This window comes from Cheilinus undulatus, linkage group 17, assembly GCF_018320785.1.
Source record: "Cheilinus undulatus linkage group 17, ASM1832078v1, whole genome shotgun sequence".
NCBI classification, from domain to species: domain Eukaryota; kingdom Metazoa; phylum Chordata; class Actinopteri; order Labriformes; family Labridae; genus Cheilinus; species Cheilinus undulatus.
Genome location: NC_054881.1, coordinates 14,983,252 through 15,010,051, shown reverse-complemented (window position 1 = coordinate 15,010,051; position 26,800 = coordinate 14,983,252). Strand labels below are relative to the sequence as shown.

The following is a 26,800-nucleotide window of genomic DNA, read 5'->3' as shown; positions in this document are numbered from 1 at the left end:
GAGGCCACTGTACAAACTGTTCAGCTCACTAAATACGAGCATACTAGTATATGAGGTTGAATTTGATCAGAGCAGCCTTTATCGTCAGCTTCACTAAGTTAGATAACTCCCTGTTGACAAGCTGATGACATTCTGTGGTGCTCTATTTATCCAATAAAAGTCAAGTATCTCCCTTATTTAAACGACCATGAAGATGTTTAAATGAAATGCTTCCTGTCCTTTCAGCACTGTATGTTTTTCCTTTTCACTAGCGTGGCTTGACACCCATAACTTGTGCTTTTGTGGTCTATAACTGCCTGCTTGTTCCTGACCGGGGCCTATGATAGCCCATTGAGATGAAAGGAACGCAGGCCCGTCATTTGTGTCAGCGTGTGGCTTCATCATCGCTGCCAGGACGCTCCCCGGGCCGAGCCGGTCCCTGTAGTCACATGCTGCACCAGCGGCCTGGCTATTTTAGCTGCTCTGAACTGCAAAACCCACAATCCTCCACTGACCAGCACCCTCTCCTCTCAGCTGGCCATAATGATAATGTGGATATTGATAGACCAGGGGGATTATTATCATACACGGAGTGTGCTTTTATATTGTCCCACATGTGACTGGCTCAATCTGGAAAACAGTAAACAAGGAATCATGAAGGAGAGCTTGATTCTTCCTCACTGTGTTTTTCTTTTTTTGTTACACTCCCTGCAAGGTTTCTTAAAGCATGCATTCAGAATATTTTGGCCAAAGAAGGTTTGGCTTTACACAGTACAGAAGTACATTTATACAATGTGCAAAAAAAAAGAATTTAAGGGGAAATAAATGAATGTAGAGAAAATGGAAATCTGCATCTCTCTTTGGAAAACTTTGTTGGAGTTAATTAAATCCACTCCCCTGTTAGTCTGCTGTGTGGATGTAAGGTCAACACCCTACACTTCTACTGTAAGAGCAGAACTTCACGTTTTTTTAGGAGTCTAAATAAAACATTTTATAAAACAGCCACTCTTGGCTGAAGTTTAGGGGTCTGAGGTTAATGAGACGGCTGTGAGATGGAATCTGACCTTTGATAACCCAGTACAGTATACAGCATAATATTAAACCACTTGACAAAATGTTTTAATTCCATGATGCTTTAATGCTGCTGTATATTTGAGACTGAGAGATGAGTAAAAGGAACAACACAGCCCTATGTAATTCAGTTATTTTACTACCAGTTTTGAACTACACAAAACTTGTTCTACGGTGGAGGGGAAGGCACATTTGTTCAAATTCGTATCAATTTTGGAAGTTTAAGGATTGCAAAATTTTCATTGAGTAAAAAGTTTCACTTCCAGTTGTTTAGTCTGACTGAAACGCTTGAAAAACTGATTTCTTTGGATGCAGACTGTATATAAAGATGGACAGGACAACAGCATACCCAGGAGTGAAGCCCGAATATTTAGAGCTCCCCCTGCTGACTGGTTGCAGTACAGGCCATGAACCCTGCCTCCTTAATAGTATGGGATGTGGGTCAAACTTTAAATTGGAAACACAATGATACGATAATTTCATGATTTTGCTGTAGCACCACCTACTGTAAGAAGCCAGTCACACCTCTTACATAAAATCTCATTTCTTTTGGGAATTGTATGTTATTAAATAAATCAGTCTTGCAGATCATATCTACATTTCAGCACCTTCTCTGTCATGCTGCCACCTACTGTTGAAAGCCAGTACTGCCTCATATACAAAGTGCTGCTTACAGCCCTAGTACACTTTGTGCTCGCAGAGTGGAGAAAGTTGATTGAGCCACTTTTTAAAAGCTTTCCCCCTGGACATGTCAAATCATACATTTTCATAAAACAGCTATGAAATGTTTAGTAAAGTCACTGTTTGGAGGGTAGTTTTTTTAATCAAAAAGAGGTCATAACCTCAGAGACATGGAGAGGGTTGTGCAAAGCATCTTGAAATTTGTTCGGTGGGTCTGCACCAACAGAAATTCTGAAGTAATTACTAGAAAAATAGTCAAAAATGAAAGAAATCTAGGGTAAAACATAGCTTATAACCGTATATCTGACAGGGCATCTTTGACCTACGTAGTCTGGGACTAACAGAAGGGGCAGACTTGTTTCCAGGTAGGGGACCACATCAGGCCCAGACTGCTAACTGAGAATCAAAGCTGCTGAGCTCTACAAGAAAGTCCCCAAACATTATCTCTAAGTGATGCAAAAATGATATTCATTTTTCTTTTTTGGGATCTTTTAAAATCTTTGATTTAATTTCAAAAAGTGTGCAGCAATCCTTCTGGCAGACATTTTTAGTTTTCTTAGATTTTTTTTTCATTTTTTACAACTTGAAATAAGATTTTTATCTGAAGATTGCTTAAAATAAGGATATTTGGCAAGAAATAGACACTTACACTTGTGCTTGATGTTTCAAAGGTTGTCGTCTCATTTCCACCAGGGAGGTGTATCTGTTCTCTGTTTAAAGGACCCGACTACGAAAACCACAACAGACTGATGACAGGTATCAAGACCTGCTGATAACAATGTAACCTTTAAAACTGTCTGATTCCAACACCACATCCTGTCAGCCCCACATCATCATGGCCTTGACGACACTGCTGCAAAAACAACACCTATAGCAGGTAGAGTGAAAAATGTGGGTTAGCTTAGGGATGGAAACCTTGAAAAGTTTGACATTATTCATTGAAAGTAGAGCTTTTAAGATGGCATCACTGCTGATTAAAAGCAAGTCTTCGTCAGTCGTGTTTTTGGTGAAACTGTCCCTCGGTGATGGCGTCGTTGCCCACCCGAAGCTCTCCCACCTCCTCTCTCAGTGGGTCAGCTGGGCCCTGGGTGTGTGGGATGCTGCTGTATGTTGAGGGAGAGGGAAACTGTGTGAAAAAGTGTGTAGGAGAGGCTAAGAAAAACATTACGGCCTGGCAGCAGCGTTGTAGGGAGTGGAGGACGAGGAGGAGATCGGGGGGGGGCAAGGGAAACGGGGGGGGGAGGAGAGGAGTGTGGGTATGACAGAGGCAGGGAAGGGAAGGTAGGAGTGTGTTTGTGTGAGTGTAGGGGGTGGGGGTGGCTGCTGAGGTAATATCTCTGGGAGCGTGGTTAGATCATATTCCTCATGCTGTGGGTGGGGCTGGCTGTGTGGTGGGGCCGGCTGGAAGAAAGGGAGGGGATGGAGAGACGGATAAAGAGAGAGGAAGAGAGGTGGGGGAAGAAGAGATGGTTTTGGTGACAGACGGGTGGAGGGGGTTAAAGGATGGGCAGAGACGACAGTTCTCACTAAAGCAGCTGAAGCGTTACACCCCTGAAGTGGCAGGACTGGTTCACACGGGCTTTTCTCCACTTTCAATTCTATCCGTTCTCTTCTCTAGTTCCCTGTCTTGTGGTTTCACCCACGTGTTGACTTATTTAAATATTTTCATAAGTTGGAAAATCTAGACAGGCAGGAAAAAGTCATCCAAAACCAAATTACAACATGTCTAAAGGACCAGAGATGATGAAACTGCATTAATACCTCTGATTTGTCATGTTTGTTCAGACTGTGGTACTACTTCATTCAATATACGAGCAAAAAGAGCTTAAGCATGTGCTGTGACTTTAAAGGTGTAGTATGTAAAATTATTGCGCTGTCACTGAAGTCTGCCAAACCACTTTTAAATCAGTTAATTGACAGCTTCCAATCACATGACCATGATGATGCCTGGGGGGAAAAAAGGGCTTAAAACATTGGCAGCTACCATTGAACAGAGCAATAGTTATTACCAAACCATTTTTATGTTTCTGTAATGGTTAGTACATTAGTATGTAAAAGCTCTTTAATCAAAACTATATTTTTAATGCTAAAATAACATTATTATTGTTATCCATGAATTTTGAAATTAACTGTTTTACTAAAAAAAAACCAGAGAAATAGTAAAGCACATTATTTTTCTTAATTAAGATGTCAAATTTTTTTTTTTGCTTGAATTCCTGAACAGAAAAATAAGTTTTAGTGGTTGAATGTTATTAATTTCTGAGTTCTCAGAGTAGCCCAGCTCAAATTTGGGTATAAAAATGTGCATAGTTCACCTTTTTATAAAAGTATAAAAAAGCAATGCCCACATTAAATGCAACTTTTTGCCCATTTTCGCCAATGTTTGGCTACTTGTTGCTCAGTTTTGCCACTTTTCACCCCTTTTTTTAAATTAAAGTTGTCTCAGTTTCTTCTACATTTCTGGCATCCTGATATTTATGCACATCATAGCTTAGCTATGAAGTTTACATTACTTTCACAGTCATTTAGTTTAGTGTTCCCATCCACAGATTAACATTACCATGCTTTGAGAGTTTAAGAAGGCTCTATTGTACCAAAGCATAAATAAATTATACTATTGCTTCTTTGATAAGAGAAGTTATTATTCAGGTGAAAAATAAAATACAGTTTGTTGTGGATGCAGTCATGGTTAAAGATCACATATTATGCAAAATACACTTTTTCAGGCATCTCTTATAAAAATATGTGCCCCTGGCCTGTCCACAATCCACCCAAGAATCAGACCCCCCTGCACACCTTTCAGAAAATGTGTGCTGACACATGTTGTTCACAGATTTTTCCCCTCATGATGTCATGTGGGACGTTAGCACGCTCCCATTTCCTGAGAGGGGCATTGTCAGGGGTGGAGTCAGACAGCTTGTTAACCTTAAAAACCACAAACACAGAAACAGCTTGCTCTGAGCAGGGCTGGAACAGGCAAAAATCCAATACTCGATTGTTTTTCAGCAACAAACTTCACAGGCATGTCCTGGGGACCTCTGGGACCAATATAAACCCTTCTTAAAGGGGTAAAATATGTGACCTTTAAGTCGGGTGCCAGTTATCATGTACTCTGACTAATTACTTCTGTGAACCCTACCATCTACCACAAAGGGTTTGTCCCACACACAAACACCACTGTTTTACCCAAACCCAGCACAACAAAAACAAGGCAACCATAAAAAAATACACAACAAAAAGCAGTGCAAATCATCCCCAGTGTTTTCAACAGTTCAATGAAAAGACCACACTTCAACACAACAATAAACCCAAACTAACCCCGAAACCCATAAAGTCACTATCCCAGATTCCCTATTTACAAGTAAAGGCAGTCAATATCTGCAAGTGTTTTCCAAACAGAGTAAGACCTCCTGTCTGACTTCAAATCATAGCTCAAGCAGGCTAACCAGCAGTAAACCTCACTTCCTCGTATCCACGGAGAAACACCATTGTGAAGACATGTAGTAGACCTTTTTTTTTTTAAGTTTTATTTCCGGGCATTTTGTGCCTTTATTGATAGAGGAAGACATTGGATAGAGTTGGAAACAGAGACGATAGAGCGGGGAGAGACATGAGCTTAAGGGCCACAGGCCAGATTCTAACCTGAGCCGCCCGTGTACAAGAGCACGCCTCAAACAACTAGGCCACCTGCACCCCAAGATGTAGTAGACCTCCCTGGTGGACGGGAGGCTGGAGGGAATCCTGTGAATCCAGTTTATTGAAGGTGAAAACGCGGCTGGCTGAGGAGATGGATGCTGGACACACAGAGGTACTTCCTGGATGCTCTCTCCCAGGTAGGCTCACACCACATTTGTTGGAGTTTCACCTGGGGGTGTGTTCATTACGCAGGGGAGCGCACAGATATGGGTGCCGGTCGCTACAGGTTATCACAGCTTAACTTAACAATGGGTCATAATTTTTGCTGACCTCCATGGGCCCCTATTTTGGCTGGGCCCCAGAAAGCTCTCCTCTTTATCCCCCCTCATGAGCAGCCTTTGGTGAGCTGTGTTTGCAGAGGTTTATTGTTGATAAGGATTATCAAAACCAGCGCTCTTGAATGCAGGAGTACAGGATAATGCCATCAGCAAGAAGTTGCACAGGAGGAAAGAGCTTGTGGATGTCTCTCTTGCACATCAGAAGATGGTGATTACGTATAGGTCTTTTTGAAAGAGAGAAAAAAATGGACAGCAAATGTACTTGGGTGACATACAGTCATTTACCCCTTTAGCTATCAGACTTCTGAATCCTGAAAGCTGTTATCGACTCATGGTAGGTGCTAACGTTAAGTCCCAGGTGTGTCTTATTTCTTTAATGCGTTTCTGGTGTTGTATTTATAGTGTTCACATGTTTTCTGTGAGTCTGTAGTCACTGACATGTGAATGTGATTGTCTAAATGCTGCTGTGACTGTTTCACAGATTTTGTTTACACAGTTGCTTTATTTTTATTTTTTAATAAGGCTTGGTAGACAAACTAAATGGCCCTTTTGGGATAAATAAAGTTGTCAGAATCTGAATCTGAATATACCCAGGTGGAATCTTTACTGCCAAGTATTGTCAATGTGTGGGAAACACTGAGAAGTATAACCCAGGCTTATCTCATTGTCAGTAAGTGTATCCAGCTAAACAAGAACTTTCTCTCATCAAATGAAAGTGGAAACTGGCCGTTACCTGATCACAGCTGGGCTGCTGTGTCCTGCATGAACTAATACTGGGCTTCATTTGTAAGTCCCTGACAACACTAGTTAGCTCCTGTTACACATAAGCATCATAATTATGCTAACGTCACTGGCCTTAAAACATCAGTAAGTTTGCCAACAAGTAACACTATAGCTGATAAACAATACCAGAACATTACATATTGTCATTGATAACACGTTTTTCTCTTAACATGAAGCATACGTAAGTATTAAGTATCAAATATTCTTTGTGATTGTCGATGGGTTGAGTTACTGGTGTGTTCAACCACAGAGTGGAATCTAAAGAAGAAATTTTCAAGACTAACCTTGGGTTTAGGGTAAGGTTGTTCCAGTATCGGAAATACATCCGATGCTGCTTAAAATGCAGGTATGGATATCGGCGAGTACACGAGTTTATGCACCGATCTGATACTGTTTGGTTTAACTTTATATTTTGCTTCATTTAGCCATGCTAACTGTTAGCGCTACAACCGAAAATCAGTTCTTCTTTGAAGCCACTGTATGCATGGACTTCCTTTTTTGGCACAGCGGCAGCAGAACAAACAAGGGCCCCCTTGCAGCTGCAAAGAATGGAGGCTGCGTGACAATTTTTCTCAGAATGCAATTGTTTAAATGCCTTCCAGACCTGCGCTGTCGTACAAGACAAGAAGTGACACAGTTTATAAAAAGTTAAATTACTTTTGAACCATAAACCGCTGCATCTTCATTGCTTTTCCTCTTGAAGCTAGTCGTTGTGTTTTCCATGGACACTATTGATGCCATTGAATCTTATTTATTTATTTATTTATTGGCCTTTTCATGCCTTTATTTGATAGAGGAAGGACAGTGAATAGACTCGGAAACAGGGAAGAGAGTGGGGAGAGACATACGGTAAAGGGCCACAGGCCAGATTTGAACCCAGGCCGCCCGCATACATGGGTAGCGCCTTAAACCATTTGACCATCTGCGCTCCCGATGCCATTGAATCTTTGTGGCAGCATTTTCAGCAAGCCTGGAACTCGTGTAACTTTTGGGGACTTTAATGATTAAATCTTCACCAGGAAACCCAATATTGAACGTCTTTTTATCCACTTTAATTGAATTATGATTATTTATTACCGCTAGCTCGAATGCTAACCACCATATTGTCTCTGTGTCTGTCAGCCAATAGCAGGCTGTTTCGTAATCAAGTAATGCTGCACAGAATAGCAGAAAGGAGAAACAGAGTTCGATGCATTTGATGATTTATACAGCTGTTTACATTAAGTACATAACTGTAAACAACAATTGTTAATATGTGAGTTGTAAGCTTTAAATTGTATTTGGAAAAGTGCAATAAAGTTTGTATTAAAAAAAACAAAGAGAGAGAGAGAGGGCCTGTGATGCAGCCCCCTGTATTATTGTTATTTTAATATTTAGCAGCAAAACTCAATAATCAGCAGGAAAACAACTTTAGGGTCACAGAGATGCTGTACATTATGATTCTATTTGTTGAGCCATTTTGAGTCAAATATACAGTGCTTAACAAATTTATTAGACCACCACCCAAAGTAAGGTTTATGCCACAGCTGCCCTAAGTTAACAGCATTGGTAATTACCAAAATCATTTTTTATGTTTCTGCAATGGTTAATACACCAATATGTAGAAGCTCTTTAACCCAAATGATATTTTTAATGCTAAAATGTAATTATTATTGTTTCCTATGAATTTTCAAATTTACTGAGTTACAAAAAATGGAAGAAATAGTAAAGCACATTAATATTTCTTGATTATTATGTCAAATTATAGTTATTTACTTGCATTCCTGAACAGAAAAATTAGTTTTAGTGGTTGAATGTTATGTTTGATTAATTTTCTGACTTCTCAGAGAAGCCCAGTGAGCCAGCTCAAATTCGGGTATAAAAAGATGAATTCAGTTTGAAATTCCTCATTCCTGTTCAAAATGGTAAAACGTGGAGAGCTCATTGGAAATGAAAGAGTCTGCATTAAAGCACTTCATGATGCTGGATGGTCTCTGAGACAAATATGACAGGTGGTCTAATAAATTTGTTAAGCACTGTAGGTCTAGAATAATTTGCTAGTCTGAACAGTCAGTTCAGAAAGTTCAGACTGGTATCGGATCAGTACTTGGTATTGGCCGATACCCAACACCTTGGTATCAGAATCATATCGGGAAGGAAAAAATGGTATCGGAACATCCCTAGTTTAGGGGACAGGATGAAAAATACCCTTGGATTACTATGTGGATATCCTTAGTCACCCTTGGAGACATGCCAAGAACATCTTTAACCTTTAAAACCCCAAAACCGGTTTTTCTATTTTTGGTTCACCTGTTCTTTTTTAATTGCAAGAGTGAATGTAGACTCTCAACTCTTACGTTTCAGATAACTATCTTGTCTCTTGTTGATCTTTGATCTTTGGTTGGCCCCGGTTGGTACAGCCAAGAAAAATTGAAACATCGTAGGATAGGCTAAAATTGTATTAAGTAGTCATATTATCATGGATTTGGTGATGTGGATTTGTATTATGAAAGCGCTGAATAAACACTCCACTTTGAGCCAGGATTAAAAATGTTCTAAAAGGGATACAACCACCAGGAGGTGGTCAAAGCATAGGTGTGCACATGATGCACGTTCTAGAGTCATCGTGTGCAACCTTAAATTAGAATTTTTTTTTATTTAACATTACTTTGATTTCAACATAAAGCTCACCTAATGACTGAAGTTTATGTGAACTTATTTATGCATATACTTTTACAATAATGGGTAAAATATACAATTTTAAACAATTTAAAAATGTTCTTTGGGGGTCAGTTTGCTCAAAGACCACTCAAAAACACACATATCTTTAAACTGCTTACCTGCTTACCCACAGCCCCACAGGTCCTGCAGCATGGCCTGTGCTCTCTGACTTTTCCACTAATGTAAGAAGACATTCCTCAGATAACAATTTTTTTAGCCTGAGAGAAAAGCGAACAAAATTCAATCAAAGACAAATGTCTGGGCTTCTCCATCGAAGTAAACCTGCTGTAGATAATGTTGTATTTGCTGTGAAATGTCCACATTTGCTACATTTGGTGTTCTTGGCAGAGCTTGTTTAGACACTGTGTGGAGGGCTGCCAGTGTAATGTCAGATTTAATATGAAGGCTTTGATACAGCAAATATTAATCCTTTAGAAGATAGAGAAGAGCATCTATTATCAATCCACGAATTAAAAGAAGCAAATCCTTTTTTCAAGGACATTCATTCTGTCACAGACACACTGCCATTAGTCATTGCCATAGGGGCTGTTTGATTTTGTGTTCTGTGAGAGAGGAGATTTGAGACAAGGTTCAGAGAGCAGATATAGTCCTGGTTAGATCAATGTGAACTGTTTGAGACCCAGAATTCCATCCAGATACATTTCTATCAATGCCTGCTGCTTTCACTATGGCAGTTTGGACAGCCATAGATAGATTTTTTTATGTCTTTACTTTGGATTATGTCATCAATGAGTCTAACTCAATGGTTTCTTCCCCCTTTAATTGTTGTTCATCATCCTCAATGTCAGCTCAGATGAAGGTCTGAAGATGGAGAACAATTTCACTCCTGATTTTTAACATCTGTGTCGAGACAAAGTTCACCAGTTGGGTCCTTACTCTCATACCATCCCATCTCCATTTACTTTGCTCCTACAATTATCCCCCTCTATTTCTATGGTGTTGCACTGCTGTTAGCCCAGTCTAACTGGTTTCATGATAGTAATTGTGGTCCGATGCTGGTTGAATATATGAAGACATTTTTACTGACATCTTTGAACGTCTAATAAACAGTGAAACTGATTTCTTTCTGCCTTCATTAACTTTTAAAATGTAGGAAAAGTTAAATACACCATTCATTTTAAATTGAACACAGTTAGAGAATTGCACTTCATGCCTTCGTATGATTATTATAGCATTAGGATTCACAATCAAGCAGGACTAAATGTGAATAACTATGAAAGCCTTTGTTTTAAACCCCCTCTCCCAGCGAAGGCAGAGGACACAGAGGTGATGTTTGTATCTCAGGCACTGGGACACAGCCTGCTGTATGTTTGAACCTTTGGAAGCAAAAAGAGCTGTGGATAATGTTAGAGATGTTGCAAACTGACACCTCCTACACACACCTACACACCTCTGACCCATGTTACTGCCTCTAGTTCTAGTTAGCTTCAAGGACCAATTTTTCACTGTTGACAGAAAGAGATGAGGGTGTAAATAAAGGATATCTGGAATAAAAAATATTCAATTCAAAGTCATAGCTTTCAATCAATATGACCTCAACCTTTTCATTAATAACTATATGTTAGAATAAATTTGGTTTTGGAATTATGTTGAACAGTTTATCTGGTGCATTCATGTTTTTCTATACTATGCTATTGTTTTTTTTGTTTTTTTTGAATGAAAAAAAAAACGCTTTAATTAAATATCAATTATTATATTTATACAAATCTAAACATATGTCTTAAATAGTTATAGTAAACATAAAAACTATGGATTTGTATTAATATACTAAAGACTGTATATTTTACCATAGGACTGGATCCACAGCTGGCAGTATTTGGTGTGGCTCAGACAGATCTGGGTCTTTCATGAGCTCAGTCCCGCGCTTTGGCGTTCTCATCCCTAATTGCAAGACACCTTATCTTGTTTAATTGGAAGTCCAACCTGCCACCCTTGTATAGTCGATGGGTCAATGATGTTATGGTCCATTTAAAGCCAGAAAAGATTAGGTATACGACTCATGGATCGGTGGAGGAATTTTACAAAATATGGCAGTCATTCCTGGACTATTATAATAATGTATCCAATAAAGGAAAATAAATGAGTGCCTTTTGCCGCCTCTTATGGAAGTTTTATGTGATTACTGCTTTTCTTATTGCCCTGTTTGTTTCATACCATTTCATCGTAATTACTTTTAATTTCCATGTTTTTCTTTTCTTTTTTCTTTCTTAAATGTATGTATTTTTATCCTTTTGTCGGCCAGTCTTCGTGAAGGGGGTGGTTGCAATATCTTTTGATGTTGTAGGGAATTTGTTCTGTTCCTTTTCTTGATGTTTTCAAAAAAACAATTAAAACAACTGAATATATATAAAGACTGTATATTTTATTATTCATGGATTGTCAGTAAAATGTCATTATATAGTTAGTCAAAGAGTTTCTTTTTGATGTTGCCTTTAACTGGGATTGCTACACCTCTCACCTCTCTGCCTTTTCTGCTCTTTATGGACATCCACTGAGTGCGGTTGATTAGCCACAGCCAGTTTACCAGTTTTGGATCCTGAAGTCCCACAGGACCTTAGTTGGTAGTCCGCCTGTGTTGATTAAGACAGCCTCTTAGGGTCTTTATACACTAGGTCTGTTACTTTCAGATGCATTTTTTTATTTTTTATTTTTTTTGGGTGGGTGGGGGGGTGGATCTGTAATCGGACCATGGACACAGAGTTTGTTGCTTTTTCATTTGCCTTCACTGCAAAAATTTGGGAGTGAGCGATCATTAATCACCCATCTAAATGACTTGGACTTTTGCAAAAATATGCACAAAATCAAATCTGTTGTGCAGAAAATAATGCTGGATGAAAATTTTGGCATCAGTGTGCAAACGTGATTTAAACAACATGAGCTTGATTTTCTATTTTGATGAAACTCAGTGTGCAGAAACCTTTAGTCTTAAGATTTAAATGTTCTTAAGTTACATTTTAGTTATTTCTACCCTTCATGGTTTTAGTCTCACATTATTTCATTTCAGAGAACCTGTAACCCAGTGACAATGAAAGGTGACAGGTTTATTTTCATTCATAAACGTTATTTAGAGATGTAAATGTTGTTTGTTTCATTTCAGTGAACGTTTAACCATTCATTGTCCCTGCAATTCATAAAATTCATAAAAAATAAATAAATAAATTATACTCATAAAACTGATTTTACATACATAAACATTCTTTTGGTCGATGAAAACTCAAAAATCTTTTACTCCAGTTTTAGTCTATAGAAAATCCTTACATTTTACTCAAAACATTTATTCTCTTTGTCTGAATCATACTAACTGAATCATAATGGATCAAACCTGGAATCCCTGCTATATACAGCTGAGAGTAAGGTTATGTTTTGACGCATTTACTCACAGTGGTGAAATATAGATTTTGAAGCCCGACAAAAAAATAAATTAAATTTTACTCTACTTTTAGTTATCTTGATGAAGAGTAGACCTACTTTTTTGTAAGAGTTTTAGTCATCAAAGATTTAGTTTTAGCTGGTCTTAGTCTGAAGTCCACAAATGCCCTGTTCCAGTGGCCCATTTGCCATCAGGTTGCTGTTATTCCCCAATACCTGACGTAGACCTCAGTGAACTAGGGTGACGTCTGAGCTGTTAAAACTCATTTTAATTCCACTCATATCTGATGTGTAGGCAAGGTACAGGGTTAAGGACCCATGCTGGATACTGGCCGTGTCCTGACTGGGATTCCAACCCCAAGTCTCCTCTACCCTAGTCCAGAGTCTAACTAAAATCAAACATTCAACTGATTCAAAGCAGGGCCTTTTAAAACAGATTTTTGGTGTTGTGTATCTAATCGAGTAGTGTTTCTCTTTTTCAAACAACCATTGCAGTTAAGGTGGACATTTTTACGTTTATGCATATGTATGTTTAATGTAACTTACATAAATATGCAACCTACCCAGGTGTAGAAGTTTACCTCTAATGTACTATTCGCACAAGACTAGTATTACCCGTGGACCTCTGATAATTTGTGAATTACCCCCTGATGTCAGTGTTTAGTGCGGTGCATTTGAACAGGATAAGTAAAGTCTGTAATGTACTCAAATTCACCGACATTTCTGAAGGAAAACATTGGGGCAAATTTCATACAAAAAAATGCAATATTGTGCACATCGTGTTCTGAGGGTGACGTCTTTTGTTGCATGTGTTCTATACATACTGTTATTTAGATCTTAGCTTAGATCAAAGCGGTCCATGACTTACAAATTAGTGAAATAGCTCATCTAAGGCTATGTTTACACTGCAGTTCAAAGTGACCTGAATCTGATTTTTTGCTGAAATGTGACTCATATCTGATTTTTTTCTGATGGTGTGAACAGTGCAAGTTACATTAAATCTGACCTTTTTCAAATCAGGTCACTTTTATATGTGGTTCTAAACTAGATACGTATCTGATCTTTTGGAGGTTTGACTGCGGTGTGAACAGCCAAGCAAAGACATCAGATCTGAGAAAAGATCAGAACTGTGCATTGAGTCACAATGTGAACGTAGCCTAACTCTCCCATTAGACACAGAGGTGGCGTACGTCACCGGTGCGTATATATGCAGCTCATCAGGCGGAGGAAGAGAGACAAAGTTAAACATCCCTCCCGTTAATGTATGAGAAAGGGAGACATCTGATGTTAAATATGAACCTCCGTTTACTTTTAACTGTTTTTATTCAGGTGACTCTGTTGATGTTATTCTGCACTCTAAAAATTTGGGATCATTACGCATCTGCAACAACCTGCCTGGTGCAGATCAGCTGCTGCAGCCAAACCACTGAATGTTGAGCTACACATTTCAAACCATGTATTGTATACAGCTAAATTATACTGATAATAGATCAGGCACTTGCAAGGAAAAGCTGTAGGAAGCAGAGCACGGGGGCTGTGTGTATGAAGAGAGCAGTGGCGTGTGAACGCACATTTGGAAAGCAGATTTTAAATTAATAGGTAAAATAAAGCTATTTTTACACATAAGCTAAAAGTTACTGAAAGAGAAGCACTGTTTATTTTAACCTTTATGTGTTAAAATTTGTTAACAATCTCCTACGTGGCCTCCTTTATTTTTTCTAGCAGAAAAAGGAGCATGAAAAGCCAAACAGACTGTGAAAAATATACTTACCACCCTAAATTTCAGAGATGCTGATTCGCACAGGATAAGTATTACCTGTGGACCTCTGTGCGCTAAAATGTGGTAGCTAATTTGCTCTGGAATTTTTACTCCAGAATTTACATATATGGTAGATTCACACAGGATTAAAAGCTCAGTCGTCCTGATCTTATTACAAATTACCAGAGGTCCCTAGGTAATACTAATCCCATGCGACTAGGGCATAAGAAACAGTTAATAAGGTTAGTTATGGTCCAGTTTACTTTTGTAAGAAATTTAGGGCAACAGTAATAATTTCAGTCTGTTTCATAATTACTTAAAAAGTTCCCGCAGGAGCTTTAATATTTTATTAATTCCCCCTCATTATCAGTAAGATGACACAACTAGGAGTCAATATCCAACTTTCTCCGTTTTTAAGCTCTCGCTCTGAGATTCTGTTGAATCATCTTGAAAAGTGCTTGGTCTTGCTTACAGGATAACCTTTCCTTTGATGCCAATAAAGAACGAACCAAAAAAGTTCAGGTCCAACAGTTCACATTATCATGTCTTGAATATGCCATAAATAAAATATATGAACACCTATTTTTAATTTACAGGCATCATCAGCTAATATAAATTCTAAACCTGGCAAACACAGCTCTAAATGACCACAGCTTAATGATTTTCCATGTAACTACATCTACTGCTCTTATCGGTGTGTGGGAAGAAGAGACAGGCCTACACGATCACAAAAAATCTCAGAACAAAACAAAAGCTATTCATAAAACAGATTCCATCACCCAAAACATGGCCTGTGTGCACAAACTGGTTGATCTGACAGATTTGGTGGATGGGATGGTCACACCCACTCCACAGGTGGCAGGATGAAAGCAACAGCAGCATGTGGGTGTAACTTCGAGTTGCTGCTTTGTGTACTGTAAGCCTTTTTTTTTTTTTTCTGTTCCTCTGCATTCAAGGAGGGTGTCGTTTTGTAGCCTGGACCCCAGCCTCGTGTGCGATAAACAAGAATGAAAAACAGCAGGCGCACTCAGAGATATCATTAGTCCGGATTCTGATCAGTGTTGGAGGTAATATCTATGCATGCTGCAGAGAAAACTTGTTTGTACAAAAAACACATTTGCACAAGATTATTCGCTTTTAATTTGGTAAGGAATGAAAAAACCTCTGAACTCTTCTTTTGCTGCCCTTGATGTGTCTCCTTGTACTTTAGTTTGTGAGTAATTAACAGGGTGGTAAACCTTGCCAATGGATTTATGCTAATAAATGTAAACCACTTCACAGTGTTGTTCTAAACACCAATGAGGAAAAGTTTTAAACAATATAAGATATGCAAGATTGGACTTTTGTGAACTTTTATATTGATTAAAACCCAACATTAGACCTCTGTATTTATATATTAAAGGCTAAACTGTGTGGCTGTTTTCAATTTCAATAATAAGTGTCTGGGATGTAAAATAGCTTTAAGCTGACTCTTTCAATACATCAAAAGTCAACAATTAGGATCAATACACATGTACATGGTCGCTTTACAAATGATATTAATGTAAAATATATAGAAAACATGGTGGAGAACTGTTAGGCATATTTGGGGCAAAAAATTGAGGCTGAAGTAAGGCACCAATACAGTGAGGAGGATTGACACAACCCCCGTTGTACTCTGGATGTCTTTGCACCTTACCATGGTAGTGCTGTGGATATCCCAACTGCCCGGCAGTCTCCCGGTGTGAAAAGGCCTTGACAAATGAGATGCTGTCGTGCTTGCCCTCGGCTTGCTGAGTGACACAGGTTGACATGTGTTGAGCTTGACTTAGCCCTCCCCTCAGTTGTGGCACGTCGGGCCTTGTGATGAATCCTTAGCGCCCTGCATGTCTAAAATGTATGCATGTGACTGTATATCGATTGCATTATTTTTTAAATGAAACAATAGTGTTGTAACTTTGCAGCTTCTAAATGAGGCATCAATATGTAAACAAGTGAAACCTATAGAGCCCTAAAGGCCAACTTTTGCTTCTTTTATGTATGAGAGTTTGAAACAAATACGTGTGCCCTAATGGACAAATATTTTGATTAAGTGATTGTACTTTATTTGTGTGCACACATAGTGCTCAACCCTCACAGGTTTATAAGACACCAGAAATACTTGTCAAGGCAGTCTGGCTGCAGAACGCTACAGTGAGACGCTGCCTCTGTCAGGAGAGACATATGCACTGAAAGTCTTAAAATAAAACTTCAGGGTAAGGTAAGGGTAAGGATACAGAGGTCAAAAACCTGACCTGCTTAAGCTGATTAAAAAATGTTCAATAAAGCTGAGTTTACAGTTTTCTTACAGGAAAAACAACCTGACGACAATGAAAACACACTAACATAGCTAAGGCTAAAGCTAACAAAGCTGCAGAAGCCACATAAACTATGATGCTAACTGCATAGCTAATTTAGCTAATGCTAAAGAAGCTGTGATAGCATACTCACTGAAACTAACATTGCTAAAATGACTGCATTGGCTAATGTAGAAATGCTATCGATAGGTAGCGTAGTTACGTTAGCTTTAGCTCAAGCAAGCGCCTATCCCTGTAAATGGGTCTACACATGATTTAAACCTGAATTAGACCTCTGACCTCAGACTGTAATGATTTTAGTTTTTTTTTTTCCATGAGTGTAATCGCCAGACTTTATGAATGAAGTTTAACTGTAATAAAACCCCTTTAAAACAGGAAATACGCTGTACCAGAACTTATGTTATTTTTGTCCTGACAGAGGACAAAAGTTGTCTCACATTAGTGGACCACAAGAGAGCTGAGATCTGCAGACAGATCCCTCTCAATACTAATATCAATACAAATCACTTCATTGAAAAATTGCATGTTCTTTTTACATCTTAGTATAAAATGGCATATTCCCCTTTTTCTCCCAGGCTTTGCAGATCTCGTCTAATAAACATGAAGAGGACATGCATCCATGCCTTTTATTTTGGCTGTTTACTTCCATCCATCCATGCCTTCATCCATCCATCTCCTTCAGCTTATCTAGGGTCGGGTCATGGCAGCAGGCTATGCAAGTCAACCCTGACATCCCTCTCTCCAGAGACACTTTCCAGTGCCTCCTAGGGGATTCTGAGGTCTTCCCAGGCCAGGTGGGATATATGACCCCTTCAGTGGGATTTTAATTTCTAATGTTGTTGTTGTTCTCCCAGTGATAAAGCTTCTTTTAGTCATTTTGTTGAGATCTCAAGAAAAGAACTAATCATGGGAAAATCAGTGTGAATATTGATATTTTTAAAAAGTTTAGATTGTGAGACAGCAATAAGCAGTAACTCATTATCAAAGGGTATGGAGTAATTTGAAGTATACTGCTTTATGTCCATTGAGGGCTTCCGTAGGAAACAGCTAGCTCAGTTCAGTCCAGAGGTTTCAATAAAAAGTTCACCAGCACCATTCAAAGACATTTAAAACATGAATAATGAGTAATGGTTTCCAAAAAAGTGAAGTCAAACTGCCTCTGGGAAATTTGACTGAGCAAATTTGCTTTTAAGTCACACGGCAAATAATGGACTCCTCCTTCCATAGGACAAGATACGAAGAGGGACGGGACAAAATGGGCAAACATCGGGTGGGTGTGTAGATCTGAACACAAACATGATGTGCTTGGGGCTGTGCTCCAAGAACCTGTAAAAGGCAACTGTAGAAAAGAGGGTAGGGCTACAGTCTGACTGGAATGTGCTAAAGACTAAATTAAGCTCATTCAAACATCCATGTGCTCATCCCGTGGGAAAGTTGCAAGTTATTATCCTCAAACTGGAAGCGCAGGTAAATACCTGTATCTTCTACAAACCTGTTTGATGAATTCTTGTATTTGTAACATGAATTCAACATGAAGTCAGCAAGTGTTTGCAGCTTTGAAAGTTTATGGCAGTGGCTTCCAGCTTTTTTCAGATAGTAATCTTTTAAAATCATTCGCCACTTCAGACCTACTGTCACAAGCTGTGTCACAGCTCTCATATCAAACAGAGTGGTTGTTTTCTTTTCAAATTGCTTCGTTTTGATTAGGGCTAACAATTTGATTTTAAAATTGTTATTTCATTTTTTTTTAAATATATACTTTGCATTTCAAAAGAATTTTTACATCTATCTTAATAATTTGAAGCAACTTTTAACATTTTCTTGATTTGGTAATGAATGAAAGTACACATACTTAATGATCTTGACTTGATGTAAGTACTCGACTGCCTTATACCAAGGACTCAACCCACGATCATCTCCTTCCTGAGAAATGGGAATCTAAATTTCCATAAGATTTTAACCATTCAAATTTATTTTGCAGTTCGACCTTAGGACATGCATGCAAACATTTTATTTAATGCAGTTACCCAGGAAGATGTAAATCTTGGTTGTTTTCAAGATTCTTGAGAAATTAACACTTTATTGTTGGAAAACAAGCTTAAACAAGACAAAGAGATCTTGAGACAAAAGTCAAAATAGAGTAAAATAAAATCCACTTCTTCTCTACATCATAGAGTTCCTCCTACAACTTTTGATTCCAGAAAAACATTTGTAACCCACTTAAAACAGCTCTGTGACCCACTTTTGGGTCTCAACCTGCCAGTTGAGAACCACTGCTCAAAAGCACCAAAATAAGAGTTTTACAAACAACCACAAGGTGGAGCTGCAGGCACCGTACTCAAATCAGGCGTATGCTGATGATGAACCAAACTATATGTGAACAAAAAGATGGCCACCCTTGTCGATTATTGGTTTCAGGTGTTTCAGTTAGACCCCCCTTTCAACAGCTGTTTAAAATCAAGCACCTAGTCATGCAGTCTCCATTGTTCTGAGGAGCTCATTGACTTTAAGAGTTTGTAATAAGACAGTTTGTGAAATGTCATCCCTGTTGGATATTCCACAGTGAACTGAAAGTGATATTACAAGAAAGTGGAAGCGTTTAGGAACAACAGCAACTCAGGCAAGAAGCAGAAGATCACGAAAAATCACAGAGCAGGGTCGACGACTGCTAAGAAGCATGGTGCGTAAAATTTGTCAACGCTCTGCTGAGTTTATAGCTGAAGAGTTCAGAACTTCCACTGGCATCACAAACTATGGGGCAGGAGCTTGGCAGACATTGGATGGAGTGGTGTAAAGCAGTGGTACTCACCCTTGGGGTCGCGACCCCCCTGGGGTCGTGAGACACTGAGACAAGGTCACCAGATGCTTTTAAGAACTAAGAATATTTTTTTAAAATACACAGTTGCCACTTTACACCAATTTTACCAAAATAAACCCATTTTCATGACTTTTCAACATCAAGTTTGAATCATTTTTGCCACTTAAAACCCATTTTGTTCATTTAAAACCCTTTCCACCACTTTTTTCTGTCTAGTTTTGCCACTTCTAAACCAATTATTGCCACTTTCTACCCATTGTTGCCTTTGTTGACCCATACTGGCCACTGTTAACCACTTTTTACACCCCCTTTTGCCCATTTTAACCACACCTAAACCATTTTAGCCACTTTGTAATCTCCCTTTACCACTTTTTGTGCTCGTTTTTACCACTTTAACTCATTTTTGGTTAATTTTTGCCATTTTTAACACAGTTATGTTATTTTAATATCCAGTTTTACCATATTTTCCACCATTTTTTGCCATTCTTTACCAATTTTTTTTTTTTTTGCAATTTTTAACCCACTTTAATTAGGTTTTTAAACAAAAGTTTTCATTTTTAAGAAGGCCATTTACTACACAAATGAATAGATATTTGTTTCTTTGATAAGAGTGGTTATTATTCTGGTCAAATGTATGGTTTTCACTGCTTATCTTTACAATTGACCATGATTTTGCTGACCTCCATGGGCCCCCAGTTTGGCTGGGTCCCACCAGCCTCCATCTTTATCCCTCCTTATAGGCAGCCTTGTCTGCACATGACTATTCTTGTATGTTCATGGCTGTGTCCAACCACCCTCAGGTATAGCGGGGGTCCCCAGTCTCTGGCACCTTTATTTTGGTGGTCATGGGCGAACCAGTGGTGTAAAGCACACAGACTGAACTGTGATGCAGTGGACACATGTTGTGTGGAGTGGCGAATCACACTTCTCTGTTTGGCAGTCAAAGGAGCCAGTCTGGGTTTGGCGGATGCCAGCAGAACATAACCTGCCCGTGCAAGCTGTGAAGTTTGGTGAAGGAATGATGATGGTATGGAGCTGTTTTTCAGGGTTTGGGCAAGGCCCCTCATGAAGGCCAGTCTTAATACTTCAGCATATCAAGACGTTTTGGACAATGCTATGCTTCCAACTGCGTGCCAACATTTGTGGGAAAGCCCTTTTCTGCTCCAACATAGACAAGTTATGGTTTGATGGGTTTTTGAGGAAAAAGTTGACCGACCCACATGGAGCCCTGACCTCATAAATGCTCTACAGAATGAATGAGCACAAATCCCCACAGAAACACTCAGAAATCTTGTGGAAAGCCTTCCAAGAAGAGTGGAGGCTGTTATAGCAGCAAAAGAAGGGGCAAATCTATGTTAAAGTGCATGTATTTGAATGCAGAGTCATTACAGTCCCTGTTGTTGAGAGATTTTACACTAATAAAGAGAAATGCCGTAGAAGATAAATACAGGGGATGTATTTATGATTATTTATCGCTCGATTGTCTTTTCTTCTTATGTTATTAGACTCTGTGAAGTCTTTTGCTTACCAATCTCCTACAACAACTCTGAGCTGCACTTACATCACAGATTACACCCTCTTATTATTTTCCCATTATGCTGCATTATGGGCTTCAAAGCTGCACAATAGTTCTTACGTCTTGCCAGGTACAAGCTGGTACACTGCAGCACACACCCAAATACACAGCACACACACATTGTCACTGACTTCACAACACAACCTTTTTTTCAACTCTCATCTTCATACGTCTTGTATTTGTTACCTGATATGAACCCATTAAGATCAACTGTATAGCATGACCTCTTTCCTCCCTCCTGTTTATAATCATTGCCCACATTTGACTGTTTTATGAGTTGCTTCCAGTGCCAAAGTTTTCAAGGCCTTAAAGCGTTGCTCTCCAGGCCTATATCTTCTCTGTCCTCTAGTCACAACCACATCTAGGCTAGCAGGCACGTTTTAGGCTTGGCTGAGTGAATGTTAGTACGTCTGTGTCACTCCCCTCCCCTAAGCACAGGTGGACTTGTAGGGAACGCTGCCAAAATACTTTTGGTTTAGAAGGAGGGAGGGGTGTTGGCTGAGGTTGGTGGGTGTAGCAGGTTTTTTTTTTTTTTGTGTTTTGTTTTGTTTCTTAGATAACCGTTTCATGGTACCTTTTCACTCCCCCGAATCACCGACACACCTTCAGAGCAAATTTGACTCCATCTCGCCCCACTCTCACTTTCACAAGTCTGCTGCTGGTGCGGAGATAGGGCTGAGTTTCCTGAGAGAGAGGAACTGAAATCAAAACTTCTTAAAAGGTTAGTAACATCTAACTGCCTCTTTGCTTCTTCGTACTTCTTGTTATGTCTCCCTGAAAGAAAACACACTGAGGGGTTGATATTTTAGTTCTGCTGTGGTTCGATCTAAGAGTGTGAGCGCTGTCAGAATCACACTTAAAGATGCTTTTCCTTTTGCATCCAGTTTCTTTGCATTCCTTTTAAAAGTTGCTCAAAATTTCAACATTTATACTCAGACATACTCGTCCAGTTCTGCTCAGTGCCTTCTGGAAACTTTCCTGAATCCTCCCCCTTGTCGGCCACACAGTGAGGAGGAAACAAGTGAAAGCATGACAAAGCTGGAGCAGAATGACAGACCACTTGTTTCTTATTTTCTTGTATTTATAGCAGCAGCTCCTACAATGACATGATGACTTTTTTGTGGATATTTTTCTCGTCCTTAAGATGTTGCATTGTTGTAGTATTTTATCTCTGAATTGGCGTGGCTGTAATGAGCTGTCTAACACGTACGATGTTTCTCTTCCAGGAATTTATCTTGAGAAATTCATTATTAGATAGTGATTAATTTTAACTTCTGCTTGAGTTTCCGTGCGTGGGAGCAGAGGTGTGACATTTATCATTATATCACTCTTCCTGTCTGTGACCCCCCCTCAACTTGTAACCTTTAAGTTCTTATCAAAGTCTGATCAATCAAGTGATGCTCTGAAATGAACCATTTCTATAATGTTAGCAGGATTATTAGTTTTGTTAGAAGTGAGAATGGTATTGCTTTGGGGTTTTAGTGGTTCAAAAAACATGGTGACAAAGGCGCTAACATTTACTAATTGCAGTTATTCATAAATCATTTCCTCTTGCAGTTGTGGCATAGAAACCACACCAGAGACATGCTCTAACAGGCAAGCTGTTTCCGTTATCGATGGATGACATTAGAAGGAAAAACTAGAAGAATTAAAGTATCTTTTTACTCCTGCAAACTTAAATTAAGGAGGCCCATGCTTCCAGCAAATAAAGATGAATACATTAGGTTTAAATATAGAGATATAGACAAAGATATACCAATGCATATCATAGTTAAATGGCCAAAAAGTCTCTATTTTGATATGAAAGGTAAAATTGTGTGACAAAAAGTCTAATTCTCTTTACTCTGATACACAGACTTCAGCTTGTGCAGAGCTTTTCTTCATCCTTTCACACTGAAGGTGGATGCTGCTATGTGAAGTATGCATCAGTATTAACTAATCACATTTATACGAATTAACATTCAACGTACTGTAGTGTTTTGTCCAAGGACAAATCGGCGTGCAAATGCGAGATGAGATTAAACCCCCGACCTTCAAATTGAAAAGACAACCAACTCAGACACGTATTTACAGCTGATTAATGATGTGATAATTTGTCAAAATTAAATGACACAAAGTCATAACAGTGATACTGACTTTTATATAATAAGTCAAGTAAAGAAACGAAGAGTCAAAATTATGATAAAAAAAAAAGTCGTATTGGAATGAGAAGTTTAAAGTAACCCTCTAATGGACACAGCCATGAAAAAAAAAGTTAAAAATTGAGATAATTCGTTAAAATCTGACTTTGCAGCTCACAGAAGATCTAAACTGATTATTGCTTTCACAGTAAAAGCAAAAATAAGGTAATAAGTCAAAATTCTGAGATATAAAGTCAAATTTCATTTAAAAGTAGAAAAAACATTTGAAAGTTACTGTTTTACCAATGTAGGTTAAAAAGTAGACATAAATCAGTCAGACTTGCCTGATAAAAAGTAAATACGTTGGTCCAAATTTGATTGAAAAGTCAAAAGGAACATTTTGAAAGTCACTGCTACGCCAATAGTGGTTTAAAAAGAGATGAAAATCAGCCAAAAATTCCGTGATAAAAAGTCACAATCATGAATTTAAAAAGTAATATTTTGATTTGAGTGCAAAGAAATTTTTGAAAGTCACTGCTCAGCCAACAGAAGTTAAAACAATACCAAACAATCAAAACTATGTCCTAAAAATTCAAAATTATTACTTAAAAAGTCAAATTTGATTGAAAAGTCAAAAGAAACATTTAAAGTCATTGCTTTGCCAGCAGAAGTTAAAAAATATGAATCAGTCAAAATTATATGATTAAAAAGTTAAAATATTTGATAAAATGTAAAAACTATGATCTAAAAGTCTAATTTGATTTAAAAGTTAAGATTAGATTTTTTTTTTAAAGTCACTGCTTTGCTAGTAGAAGTCAAAAATAGATATATGTCAAACATAATCACATGATTAAAAAGTCAAAATCACAATCTTAAAAATCAAATTTGATTTAAAAAACAGGAAGCACATTTTTAAAGTTGTTTATGCTGAATAAAAGTTCAATATTGATATAAATGAGTCAAAATTATTTGATTACAGAGACAAAATTATTTGAAAAGGCGATTATTGAAGATCATAGTTAAAAAAGTGAAAGAATGAAATAAGTCAAAATTATGCCATACCGTGTCAAATTTGATGGAAAAGTCTATCAAAAGTCACAGCCATGAAAATAAAGTTCAATCATGAATTTTCATGTGAAAAAAATCAAAATTATTAAAAATGTTGACCACAAACGTTCAAAGTCCCTGGTATGACAGTTGAAGAGTTAAATACCTGTTATATGTGAGAAATAAATGTTATAATCAAGAGCAAAAATTGTTTAATAAAAAGTCACATTTAACTAAAAGTCTAAAGCAAACTTTTAAAGTTGTTGGTATGGCATAAAACGTTAAAAAAAATAATAAAATCAATTAAAACTATGTAAGGATCACAAAATTTTGAAAACTCTAAGCAATAGAGACAAAAATTCTGTGATGAATTTTCAAAATTATTGAAAATAATTGAAAGTCAAATCTATTCAATAAAGGGTCAAAATATGGCACTTATTATTCTTATACCAAAATACCCTTGTTTTTAAAAATCCCATCATTATGGCTTTAAATTTGTCATAATAATGACTTACTGTTTGGATGTCTTTACTTTAATCGTTCATTTTTCTCCACCCTCTAAATTTGCCTATTTTCTTTCCATATGTGATAAAACAAAGTCAAACCAAAGAAGAGAAAGCCTTAACTCTGAGCTCTTTAAAGCAGTACAGCCTTCATTAATAATGTTAAAAACAAACATTTCTGTAGTTTTGTCTTGCTGTCAGGTTTGGGGTTAGACGGGGATAAAGTCTAGTCGACACACCTTCTCTGCTCTCACACACCCTCTGACTACAGGCCTCCTCGGTCTGCCTCCATCTCTCACCTGGATTATCTAAACTAAATCTGATCCATGCAGGCCTTTTGTTCCAGACTGGCCTGAATGTTTGACAAATATTACCTCAGGCTCACATCATTAATGCTCATACAATCTCATCTATAGCATGCGTTACATGATGAAGCCTACTGTAAACATATACTCTGTGAGGGAATGCATCGTGGGTTTGTGTGTGGAGTGGAGTGGGTAAATGAGAGTAAAAGTCCTTGAATGAGAGAGAGAGAGTTGTGGATGGATGTTTGAAGTGAATGATGATTAAGATAAATTATAAAATGATGCATTGTGTTTATTATGAGGCTGACAGAGTGAATGAGTCCACACGCCTTCTTCCCACCTGACAGTGTGTGGGCATGCCCGTGTAACAGCTTCAACACGGGGGTACACAACATGATTTTAACGTCCCATGACACAGATGTCAACCTGTCACAGCTTTCTGCAGTCATAAGTGAATTTCACCTCAGACAGTTATAAATGATCCTTTCTAAATCCTTTCGATTGAGCTTAGGTTAATGTATGTGTGTGTTTTTCTATGTCCATAATGGCTGTGTTGCTGTTTGTGTTCGTATGCGTGTGCGTCCACCCTCCTCCGTAGATCGAGGTCCACGTTTGTGTGTGTGGAGTTGGGCTGGGTGAGTAAGCCGCCCCTCACAGATGAATAGAGGATGGGAGGAGGCTTGAAGAGGCTGCCGTGGGTGGGAGGCCCGAGCCCTGCCAAAAAAGCTCCTTCTGTGGGATTTGTGTACTTTTTGCGTTCCTCACGAAACACAGCAAGCGAGCTGGCTCCAACGACAAAGCAGCCATGGGAGGCAGGCAGGCGCGCTCGCACTCCCAGAGGTCGGCTCGATCGCACCCTCCCTGCTTTTCAAGATACATTCTTTCTTTCCGTTTGCAATTTCTACATTTCCACGGACCTCCTCTGTTTTTCTTTCCTCCCCCTGTCCCTGCTGCTGCTTGTCATCACTTTTTAGCATTTTTATTCATTAATGTGACTGGTTTTGTTCACGTACTTTGACAACTAGGTCACACAGGAGCTCATCTTTAGCTCTTTAGTACCCACATCCCACAACAGCACATTTATGTCGCTCTACAGTGAATCTGCATTGATTGCATTCAATGCACGCAAAATGTTTAATTTGTGTCTGTGTTACACAGAAGCCCTACAAAGACATGCATGCATACATTTTATTTTTCTCCATTTTCATCTGTTAATCAAAAAATGAAATTAACTCATAAAGAAAGAAGCCGAATCTGATAATTGGTTTGACTTTCAATAAAATAAATAACCTTTAAATGAGTGTCTTACTACAGAACCCCTAATAGTACATGCATTGCTAAATTTGTATTGTGTTTTTCACGACACGTCAAATTTTCTTGATATCTTGCTGCTTTAGTGGTTAGAGCCCATCCTAACTACTAAAGCATCTGGAAAATAGAATTTAAAAATACATATATGGATGCATATCCTTTAAGGAAGTCTTAAGCCTCCTGACAGTTTCAATATGACTGAATACCAGACATGCCTGAATCAACATCCTTGTTCAAACAAAGCAGACAACTTACAAAAAAATTAAAAAACTTTCATGCAGTGTATCTCGAAAGATATTAACTATTCTGACCAAACCATTTCTTCAACTAGGCTGTAACTGTGTTTATTTCTGCTGTAAAAACTAGCATGGGTTATAAGAGGGGCTTTTTTGATGCAGCCTCAAGTGGAGGCTTGAGGTACTGCAGTTTTTGTCTTTCACACTGGCT

General features: G+C 38.4%; 1 protein-coding gene across 1 annotated transcript in view; it reads left to right on the top strand.

Moving 5' to 3' along the window:
• The first annotated feature begins 21,709 nt into the window (after positions 1 to 21,709).
• The window catches only part of LOC121524865 (zinc finger and BTB domain-containing protein 7C), a 37,946-nt gene continuing 32,855 nt past the window's right edge, over positions 21,710 to 26,800 (top strand). The window contains exon 1 of the mRNA XM_041810402.1: positions 21,710 to 21,788. The gene's annotated coding sequence lies outside the window, so the exon portion shown is untranslated. The remainder of the gene's footprint in view (positions 21,789 to 26,800) is intronic.